Source organism: Penaeus monodon, chromosome 41 (assembly GCF_015228065.2).
Source record: "Penaeus monodon isolate SGIC_2016 chromosome 41, NSTDA_Pmon_1, whole genome shotgun sequence".
NCBI lineage: Eukaryota > Metazoa > Arthropoda > Malacostraca > Decapoda > Penaeidae > Penaeus > Penaeus monodon.
This window is the reverse complement of record NC_051426.1, coordinates 15,205,289-15,217,387: the sequence shown is the minus strand read 5'-3', so window position 1 is coordinate 15,217,387 and position 12,099 is coordinate 15,205,289. Positions and strand designations below refer to the sequence as shown.

Genomic DNA, 12,099 nt, shown 5'->3' with positions numbered 1-12,099 from the left:
GTGTGTGTGTGTGTGTGTTGCTGTGTGTGTGTGTGTGTGTGTGCGTGTGTGTGCGTCGTGTGTGCTGTTACAGGTATGTGTGTGTATATCATATCATATAATATATATATATATATATATATAAAATATATAGATAGATAGATAGATAGATAGATAGATAGATTAGATGATAGATATAGATATAGACTTAAGATAGATAGATAGTATAGATAAACTGAGATAGATATGTGTGCTGTGCAGTATATGTGTGTATATATATATATATATTATATATATATATACTATACTATGTGATATCTTATATATATATATATATCATATTAGATATGATAGATACGATTAGGATAGATATATATAACTATTACTGTTATATATACTTATATATATATATATGATATATATGATACTATATATCTATATATATATGACTGTGTAGCACTATCATATTATATATACTTATATATTCTATATATATACTATATAATATTATATATAATATATATATATACATTACATATTTACATGTACCACAACACACACACACACACTACATATCTATATATACATTATTATATATATCTATATAATACGAAATAATGCATGATATATATAACTATTTATATATATAATAGAGAGATGTGAGGAGAGAGAGAGTGTGAAACTGCAGACTGAAGAGAGAGGGGGGGGGGCGAGAGAGATAGAGAGAGAGAGAGAGACGTTCTTTGGAAGAGATAGAGAGAGGAGATAGAGAGAGGAAATATATTAGTGTATGTATGCCTGCTTATATACATATATACATCTTACATATATATATGTATATATAATATAAGACATATATATATATACATTAATATAATATAATATTATTACTATATATATATATATGTAATGCATGTATATATATTATATACATATATATATATATATATATATATATATATCTATATATATACGTATATATATATATATACTTATATATACATACTATGACGATTAGGTTTTGTTATAGATATATATATATATGATACTTTATAATATTTTATATATATATAGATATATATATATATATATATATATACTATATATATGTGTGTGTGTCCGAGGTGTGGTGTGCTGTGTGTGTGCTGCTCTGTATATATAATATATATATACTATATATACTATATATATATAATACGGTATATTTATATAGATATATATAATAGAGTTATATACAGTATTATTATATATATTTGTGTGTATGTATTGTATATGATGACAGTAACACATGATAATGATAAACAGCAGTTGTAATAGCGTAAAGCCGCTGTCACCACTCTTGGTATGAGATATGCCGTTATTTTGTCCGTCCCCAGCTCGTCAGTCGTGGGAAATCTTATCATAAATACAGGACGGGGGAAAAGGGACCGCCATGTCTGTCTTTGTACGGTGATAATGAAAACAAAAACTATGGAATTACAGTTACCAATTACTTCAGTCATTTCTGAAATGGTGTTCCAATATACAGTTATAAATACTTTGATTTGTTCATTAGCATGGGAATATGTGTACTTATCTTAGTGTTTATTTTCTAATTCGATGTGTGTGGAACTCAATTGGCAAACGAAACATTTCATCATTGGAGCAGAGTAGCTTCTTCCATCATGACACTATTAGGCCATAAGGAATTAGGGAATACAAACCATCAAATTTAAAAGAGCAGGACGTTGAAAGGATGAAGATGGCTGTTATTAGCAGACGGAATATCCACATTATCAAATTACCTCGGTCTTTCCTGTCAAATGCTGTTCATCCCACAATCGTGTTAGTTGCTTTAGTTTACTCTTCCCTCTTCTAAAGGTAATAAAACAATGTGTCAAGAAAAAAAGTCTATTTTAAAAATCGCGTGACAGGAGGCGGGCCCGGGGGGGTAGTGTGAACAGCCTTTCGGTACCACGGGACGAAAACGTGGGATGGGGTACCGGTTTAGTAGGGGACCAGCTGGTATGAAGGAACTGGCACCCTCTCCCCCCTCCCCCAGCTTCGGGCCGGGAGAGCCCAGCGGCTCGGGCGACCACGCGTCGGAGGACTGCGTAGAGATGCGCCAGGACATAGACTTCAAGTGGAACGATGAGTACTGCATGGAAAAGAGGAGGTGAGACGTTGGGCAGAAGCGTTGTTGATTTGGATTATTGTTTGTGTTATTTTTCGTGGTTTGTTTGTGTCATAGAAACAAAATATTTTTTTTGCATACATGAGAAAGCGGAGGCATGATATTTCTCAGTTAATGTCTTGGTCTCTGAAACTCGCACTTATTTTTTCAGATTTCTGTGTCGCAAGGCCCCCGAATAATCTTTTTTTCTAAGGCCATGAGGGGTGAGGCAGACCCTTTGAAAAATGTTTTTTGTCTCTCGTAATCCTTTCGGTCCTCTGGAGTAATTGCGTACGGTAAAAAAAAAAAAAAAAAAAAAAAACATTGAAATTCATTTTCCTCTCTCCATTTTTGTTAGGTATTCTGCATAGATAGTACTATATGTGCATGAGAGATAGACAGATAGATAGATAAACAGATAGAGAGACAGAGGGGGGGAGAGGGAGAGGGAGAGGGAGAGAGAGAGAGAGAGAGAGAGTGAGAGTGAGAGTGAAGAGAGAGAGAGAGAGAGAGAGAGAGAGAGAGAGGAGAGAGAGAGAGAGAGAGAGAGAGGAGAGAGAGAGAGAGAGAGAAGACAGACAGACAGACAGACAGAACAGGGAAGAGAGAGAGAGAGGAGAATAGGGAAGAGCAGTGCAAATTTATTCCACGTTTTTTCTATATTCATTAAACGAACGTAATATACAAACAGTATGGCATAACATTATTCGTAAAGCCACCTTGATAAATGACAAAAACTAAATTCCGGTTCTAGTTGTTTTATCTTTTCTCTGTTTTTCACTGTCTATTTCCCTCTCTCTCAATGTTTCTTTCTCGTTCATTGTCTCTTTACCCTGTTTATCTGGTGGCTTTTCTTCTATATTTACGTATCCTTCTTCTTCTATCCCTGTCTGTCTCTCTCTTCCCATTGTCGTACCTCTCTTACACTTCCTTTCCTAACAAGTACGACCGAAACCAAAGGAGCTGTATATTGCTTTCCGCACAGAGTTGAATACGAACAAAGCGTACAAAATGCTGAACTTCGTTTATTTGTCTCTTCTTGCGGTATTTTATTCATATTTTTCTCGTCTGAGTTTCCTTCGTCTCTTCATTAATTAGTCGCTGAATGTTAAATAATTTCTAACGATAACTACCTTTCATTCACATTCTGAGAGATCATTAAGACTCTTGAGTTGATGTTAATAATTATGTTAATAATTATAATGGTTACTGTGAAAGACAGTTTTTCGTTTAGTTATTCTATTTCCTTTTAGCTGCTTTTTATAATACTAAAACCCAAGGTGACGAAAAAGCCCCTCCTCTTCGCCTATATTCATTACAAATGTTAGATTTTTTATTCTTGTTTTTCATGTAACTTTTTTTAACAATGCTTATTAGTGGAAATTTTTCAAAGAAAATGCACGGAAAAAACATAAAATATCGCACGAATTTATATGGCCAAAAAGGGGGCAGAGATAATCACCTCATAACGTTTAACGTTTATGCAATGAGACTGCGCCATGGAATATTAGATACGGCTAGATACATGAGTGTTTCCATAATTTAATCGATGGCATTATATTGCTGGAGGTAAAACTAACATTCCCTCTTCTGTTATAATAACAAGGAATTCCTTACCAACAACACTCAGATTACTCTTAGGTAAAAGTCTGTTTCATTCTTGGTGTCAACAGACTAAATAGAAGTGGAGCTACCTGGTTATATTTACCTTGAAAAACAAAATAAATGAATTCTGGTGTATGTTGTTTTTTCTTTTCTCTCTTTAATACCATGCTTTGGTAATCTCTCTCTATCTATCTCTCTCTCCTATATATTATATTATCCCTATCTCTTACTCTCTCCGTCTCCCCCCTTTACTCCTATTACATTCATATTCTCTGTTTTTTCTTTGTCTCTCCTCTTAGTTTTTCGCCCATGGTGTTCTTGTACATTTAAGATGTACCCGAAAGTCATCATTACAACATCATGCACCTAACGAAGGTACACATATGGTCATTGACAAATGACACTATGAACCGTATTCATATGACAAATGTATAAAAGGCATGCATGAGAATTGTAGTGAATTTTCCCCTGGCTTCAGGCAGGTCATCCCGCAGGCTTCCAGGCCGCCTGTTCCCCTGACATTACGGATCCGAATAGAAACTCTACAGACTCTTCCGCCCTGCAAGATGACGTAGCTTAGCTGTTTTCCTGTTTTTTTTTTCTTTCTTTCTTTCTTTCTTTCTTCTTTTATTCTACAAAAGTTTGGCATATATACACGAGTTGAGGATCACAGAACGGGAATAATAACCCACGAGCGGCTACCCTCGCGTGTAAGGGGCGTGGGCTCGCCGGGTTTGAATGACGAGCAGGGGCGTGTGGCCCGACTGGCGAATGGCGAGCAGCCACCCACTTGTGTGTCATCGCTTGTTACTGCGGGGCCCGAGAAATCTAGCGACCAAGCAGTTACCCTCTGACTTACCTTTCCCATTGGTCCGTGATCTACATCTACATCTGCACTATTTCTACTACACGTAACACTACTTATATACTATTTACCTTATATTCTATACGTACCTTGTCTTAATTTGCCTTGTTCCTTCGACTAATTCACTTATTTCGTTTCTCACTCGTCTTTCTTTTTGTGTTTCCGTTTTCCCTCATGGATCCCTTCTTTCACTTTTTCTTTACTTTCCTGTCTTTTTTTTATTTAATGTGCCATTTTTGTATAGTTTTTATTATTCTTTTTATTTTTTATATTTTTAAACTTATTTCAAACTCACCATACACTTTTTAATAAATGGGATCATGGGGTACAGTTGGCAGGATCCCGTGCCCAAAACCAACATTTTATCCCGTGAGATGGCATGGAACCTTTTTACTTGCAAAATCCGGGATCGCCAATTTAAGGCTATGTGGGCACCTAGCTTGTTTCCCTGTGTATGACCCTGCCCATCAGGTTGTCTCTTTGCGAGAAACCTGGGTTGAGGAGGCCTATGGGACGACCGGAGGTCATGGCTTGAGCAGCTCGACAAAAACCTGTCGCGAGGATTTAGAGATGGGCCGAGGGCCTGCCTGGAGACTCGCCACGAGGATCCCTCGTGGTTGGAAGCGAAGGGTGGATGCGGCCATGCGCCCCCGTCGGCGTTAGCCCCTTCATGATGATGATGATTTAAGGTAAAATCATCACCAAGCACGGAAGGCCCCAATATAAAATGTCAAGCCAGGTCGGTCAGAGAGAGAGAGAGGCTTTTACCTTGTATGGTGACAGACCTTTGGATTTTTAGCTGGCTGACTGGTGCTTCTCGTGCTGTGGCGGGTTGCCTCTGTTGTACCAAATAAGTGTATGGTGAGTTGTCTTGTATATTGATTGTGTTCGAAAGATTTGTGCGTAATAATGTATAATATGGATGCTCTTTTTATTTTGGCCTTTTTAGTCAGCAAGTAATGTTATTTTGTTCTTTTTATTGTGAATATGGGATCGCTTTCAAATCACCAAAGAGTCATCCCTAAAATATGCCAACCCACAGGGATTTTACCTGTAGTTGGATAATCAAACTTATGAGTTTGATTATCCACTACAAAAATTAAATATCTTCACAATCCAAGAGTGTATTTAATCGGTTTCGAATATATCTGACAAATCACCTGAGACTGTGACCTCCCACTCGTTACCAAATAATTACTGCCGCGACCTTGGTCTGATGCTTTCTCACATTTTTCTAAAGTCGCAATATGCAGTTTACATAATATTTATTTTCTCTTCAATCCTCCATGGATTATTTCTGCTTCCATCCAGTTCGGTAAATGTTCAGTTTCATCTGCATGCACCACCATGGCTTTTGGAAGTCCTTAGTGATGGACGTCAGCCCGATGTTCGCTGATCCTGGTATTGGAAACCATGCCCCTTACTGTATTTTTGCAGGATAGCGATATACAGCGCCCGTCGGATTGTTTGCGGGCTGCTTTCTGTAATGAAATCCTTTCACTGGATATGCTGGTGATTTTCACTGTAATCCCAACTACCTGCTAATCGCCTGGTAAATTTACAGGGCGATAATATGAGGTAACTATAAGAGGTTGCATGGAGCTAGTGACTCTATCAGGGAAATTTGGTAAAAAGGGATTTCACATCAAAACTAGCTAGCTTTTATTTCTGCATCCGGAACTCTGATGACGTCGAGAGGGTCACGGCACTTTATGTTTGTAGGAGAAGATATCACAGGGATATAATATATTAAGCCATAATACCAACACGAATAGTCCATTAAAGATATATTGAACACTATATATGCCTATTACATAAGCATTATAATAATACTCATCGAAATCACACTATATTAAGGCAATACTGAACTTACGTAACATAACATACATGTTTAAAAACCGGGAAACCGGAAATCGGGAAACATCACACGATATAAACCGGAAAGCCATCACCATGAACTGTGTCTCAGTATATTTGCAGAGAAGGCACATATCCTCAGGAATGTATGACAAAACCATCATAATGTACAATACACACGGTATGTTAGACAGTACTGAACAGAAGATTCTCATTTTCCCTTTTGGGAAAATGAAACTGAGCAAGAACAAACTACACCAAGAAGTGATAAATCGATAAATTGGAAACATCCATTCATGATAAAATTGGAAAATCACCCCATGTTAGAAACGGGAAAACCATCACATGTTAGAAACCGGGAAAACCATCACATGTAAGAAACCGGGAAACCATCACCTAAAAAAAAACGGGAAACCATCCCGTTAGAAACTGAGGAACCATCACGGAATAGAAACCGTTGCATGATAAAAACTAGAGAACCATCACATGTTAGGAAGTAGGATACTATCACATGTTATAAAACCGGAACCGTCACACGTTAGAAGCCGGGAAACCTCACATGGGGATAAACCAGGAACCGCCACATGATAAAAAAATCGGAAAAACCCAAACATGATAAAAACTGGGAAACCATAACATGTTAGAAAATAGGATACTATCACATGTTAGACACCGGGAACCGTCACATGTTAGAAAAACCGGGGAAAAACCCTCACATGTTGAAACCAGAAACCATCCCATGTTAGAAACTGAGGAACCCTCATGGAATAGAAACCCGGGGAACCATCACATGGCAAAAAAGGGAAAGCATTATATTCTAAAAACCGGAAATTCAATACGTGATAGAAATCGAGAAAAACCATCATATTTTAGAAACAGGAAAACCCTCACATGATAGAAACCAAGAAACATCACATATTAGATACTCTGAAGCCGTCACATGTTAGAAACGGGAAAAACCCCATGATAGATACAAGGAAACCATCACATGTTAAACCGGAAACCAAACATAATTAAACCGAAAAAATGCCACATGTTAGAAACCGAGAAACCGTCATATGTTAGAAACCTAAAAAAACGTCACATGTTAAAAACCAGGAAACCAGCACATGATAGAAACCATCGCGTTAGAAAAACCCTGAACAAGTTATAAACCGAAAACCAGCGCATGTTAAAACTGGGGAAAACCCGGAAAACAGGAAACATCAAACGATAGAAACCGAGAAGTCATCACATGTAACTGATGTCTCAGTAATACTCCTGAATTTTACTTTTAATACAGAGAAGGCCTATATGCTCTTCGTTCCTCTGCTATGGTGAGTAGAGCAGGAGTGTCACCTCATCTGGAGACACTGACGTGTTCGTGCTTTATTGTTACTAGAATCTGAGGCACGTGAAAGCCGAAAATTCAGGAAGATTTATCCTCATTCACTTTCTCGTTTCGGGTAAAAGTTTGTCACCCACTACTAAGAGTTAAACTGGAATATCTTTTTGTACACTTGAAAACTACGAATAACTAAGGGCGTCTTCTGCACACACCATAAATTAATCCAGTTTAAAATTTAAGCCAGATCTCAAATATGTATGCGCAATGGCAGCGTCCAGGATCAAATCTAATTCACATCCAGACCGGTCTACCTTTGAGCTCCAAGATTAATCCTACACATGCACAGAACGAGCTAGTTAATCCCCCAGTCATGTATTTTATATGCCATGACAACATCATTAACTATAAGAGGACTGAGTCAAGTTGCCATTAATATTTATAATATGCAATAACAAAAACAAATTCTGACATTTTCATGTCAAAGATGTATTTGAAAATTCATTAGTATACATTTTTATAATTTGTGGGATATTCAAACTGCAGACATAACTCTCAACATTGAAAAAAAAAAGAAAATCCCACAGAGAAAACCCAAAAGTTTACAGATACAAAAAAGTTAAAGTTATTTCCAGGTTTGGAAAAAAATTCCCAACTTGTGCAATATATTATCGAATAATAAAGAAAGCTTTTTATAACATCCCAGTTAGGTTTCAATTCAAAGTAAAAACTTCATGATTCTTAATGATAAAGTGACTTCAAAATTTAAAATTTTTATCATGATCCTCACTAGCAACACCCTGAAAAAAACTACCCTACCCCGCCCCATGATCACACACGGGAAAGAGCTCCCCGAAATAACTCTCGCGAATAGAAAATTTATATTACAAGCATCTCATTTTTGTCTGACACTTCTTTCAGCTGTCTATGATATTTATAGGATGTTTAAAGCTCTTTATATAATTTTATTTGTACTGACAAAGAATATATATCGGTATGATATAATACTAATGTATATGTGTACATATAGTTTTTTCTCCTTTGTAGCAACGTTTCCTTTTTAGCGTATAATATGAAACTTGTAGAAGGTGAATGCTAATTGCCATTACACAGATACCCACCTTTTTATGTAAAACAGCAGTTTTACTAATAATCTCATTGCTTTATGTGCCTGGACATAAAGCAATCTCGAATTAAAGTAAATACCAATATTATACCAGGTATCAAAACCTACAGATATGAAATATATCGAGAATGTTGCAAACCCACCTGGCATTTTCTGGTCATACCAGGAGATGTTGTGGAAAACGAGGAATGTATAGAAAAAAAGGGAGTATCATGAACATATGTTTTTGTTTGCATTTTTTTGGGTGATTTCAAGTGGTATCCTGTTGTGATCAAGCCGGCTACGATATATATATGTGTGTGTGTGTGTGTGTGTGATAACTATATATATATATATATATATATATATATATATATATATATATATATATATATATATATATATATATATCATATATATATTATATATATATTATATTATATATATATATATATATATATATATATATATATATGAGTGGATGTTTCACGCTCAGTAATGTGAAGCAATGGTGTGGTAGCCTAGATAATGTTAAGTGTTTGGATGCCTTCTCACTTGCAGCTGCCACTACTAGCTGGCCTAGTGCGAAAAGGGGAGCAGCTCTGCATAAGCCTCCCCTCTATGTCATCGGAGTCCTGCGGTGCCTCCCCCTGGCCACCATGGAAACTAGGTACCTGTAATCCCAGGCTAAATTGTGGGGGATCTCGGAGCAGCAGGAGGCTCTAGAGGTATGGAATCATGGCCAACTGGTGTGTGGAACATGCCCTGGTTCATTCCCCTCAGGGTCTTGCCAGTCCTTCTCCCTCAGATAAAAAACTCTCTGGCAGCTAGTAATATGAATGAAAATGCTGGGGGAGGGGTACTGACCCTTTAACCCAGCAAGTGAAGCAGGCTGTGGTCCCGTTGGGAGGGGGACTGGTGGGGCACAGGATGGGAACAGGAGTTACTTGTCCTGCCTGCACTCTGGCAGTCACCAACCCAGTGTGAGGCCTGTGGGGCAAAGTCCTTGGGAACCCCACAGGCAGATGTTGGGCCCCACAGACTCCCATCCCCCTTTACATGGGGTATCGGGATAGGTGACGTCCACTCAGAGCTATAGCACGAGGCTTTACCTCAGGTGAGCTGTCCAAGTAGGAGCTTGTAACATCCGGTCCTTGCAGCAGGATGAGCAGTTACCCCTGCAATTGAGGGAACTGAAGCGGTCAAGAGTTGAGGTGGCTGCCCTCTCGAAGGAGAGAAGACCTGGCAGCAGCACAATCAATATGGATGGGTACACATACTACTGATCGGGCCATGTTGATAATCATCATCTCCAGGGAGTAGCCCACAGCCATCTCTAGCCGACTTCAATCCTTGGTTGATGAGCACATTATGGCATTGAGACTGAAGCATGCTCTTGGTTTCGTGTCTCATATTACTGTGTATGCTCCTACTGATGTTTGCAAACTAGATGTGATAGAGGCATTCTATGCCAAACCCGCATCTGTAGCAGACAATTATCCCCAGCGAGACATTTGGATTGTTCTGGGCAACTTCAATGTGTATCCAGTTGTGATCGCGTTGAAGGACCTCGCGACGAACGAGACCATCGTCATCACCAGGCTGATAAAGGTGGTGGTATTGTTATTATGGATAAAAGTGACTATATACTCTAAATGAACAATTTACTTTCCGATGTTTCTGTTTACAGGAAAATAACGAAAGGTGAAGGGAAGATGGAAGCTGCCAGGTTCAAGAAGAAGGCAAGAGATTTACTCCTGCGTTCAGCCGAAGGTAAACACCTACTTCACCTGCTGGAAGAGGCCCTCCGCAACCCGTCCATGAGAGGTCTCCCGAAGGTGCACAAGCCGGCGAAACCGATGAGACCGATCACCTTTGGTTTTGGCAGCTCTCCCATCGTTTGGCTAAGTATTTGGCAAAACCCCATCTCCGGCGCTATGGGAGTCATCAGTGATTCCCCCCTGAAAAACTCCGGGGACCTCATCAGACGTCTTCAGAATTTGGGGTGTAGAAATAAAAAGCTAGCCAGTTTTGATGTAAAATCACTTTTCACCAATGTACCTACAGACGGAGCAGCCCGGGGCAGTCGAGAGAAGTCACCACTCCATGACAGGCGCAGAACTTCCGCTGCCGAGACACCACTTCGTTCCCCTAGTGAAGTTATGCGTGGACTTCGGTACTTCGACTTTGCTGGGGAAGAATCCCAAAGCAGATTCGTGGTCTCGCCATGGGCTCCCCCTGAGTGCCGTCATGGCTTGCCTGTTCATGGAGACGCTGGAGGGGGATAACTACGGGATAGATAGGCAGACATTCAACTTGGCTTCGTTACATAGATGATGTCCTCATCATTGTCTCCAGGAGGTTATGCTTGCAACATATATTAAGCGGCTCAACTCCGTTCACGAGAAATCCAGTTCACCGTGAGGAGGAGGGATCAGAAACTACCTTTTATGGACACTCTGCTCCATTGGGGTTGACGGTGGCCTACGATTTTCCGTATACAGAAAGCCTACAAAAAGATTTATTATATCCATTACTACTCCGCCCACAGCAACAAAACGAAATCTGGTGTTTGATTGGCTTCTTCCTCAGAGCACTGAGGATCTGCAGCCCTGAAATTTTTGAGGATGAGGTTTCCTATATAATTAGTTTCTTTCATGAAAACACAAATATCCAGAAGCTTCCTGCTAAACCTCAGAAAAGGCGGAGAGCATACTCGTAGGAGCAGACCTCGCACCCTCTTCTAGCCCATTGCCGACGGGTGGCATGTACGTACATGCCCTGGCATGGCGGGACCCTCTGCCGGGGGCACGTGCGCACAGCCATAGAGTATGCATGGACATGGGCCCTGAGTTTTTTTTTTGTTACAATCACGGCAAAAGATTATTTTTTTGCCAGTGAAAGTGTGATTAAGTCGGTTCTAACACTTTCTCATTTTACCATGCAACAAACAAAAAAAATGCAACAAACCGACAACTTCAACTCCATGATGCCACACACTGCTTATTTTATTCGGACTATAGACCGAATAATGATAAACTATGGAGTCTATATAACAAAAAAAATACCCTTCAGTCTCGATTTATAGGAAGTTTGGCAAGTAGAGACTGTAAAAAAAAATGAAAATTGAAAATAAAACATATCTTCGTAGTATTACGAAGAAAACGGAATGGGATGCTGGTATTTGGGATGAGTGGTCGCGCATGCTCGGG

The 12,099-nt window shown here is 39.0% G+C and overlaps 1 long non-coding RNA gene across 1 annotated transcript; it reads left to right on the top strand.

Annotated features, from left to right (window-relative positions):
* Positions 1-1,998: 1,998 nt before the first annotated feature.
* On the top strand, positions 1,999-3,032 carry LOC119598217. Its single transcript, XR_005230950.1, has 3 exons — positions 1,999-2,134; positions 2,304-2,608; positions 2,748-3,032. It is a non-coding gene; the product is annotated as an uncharacterized LOC119598217 (long non-coding RNA).
* The last annotated feature ends 9,067 nt before the right edge of the window (positions 3,033-12,099 follow it).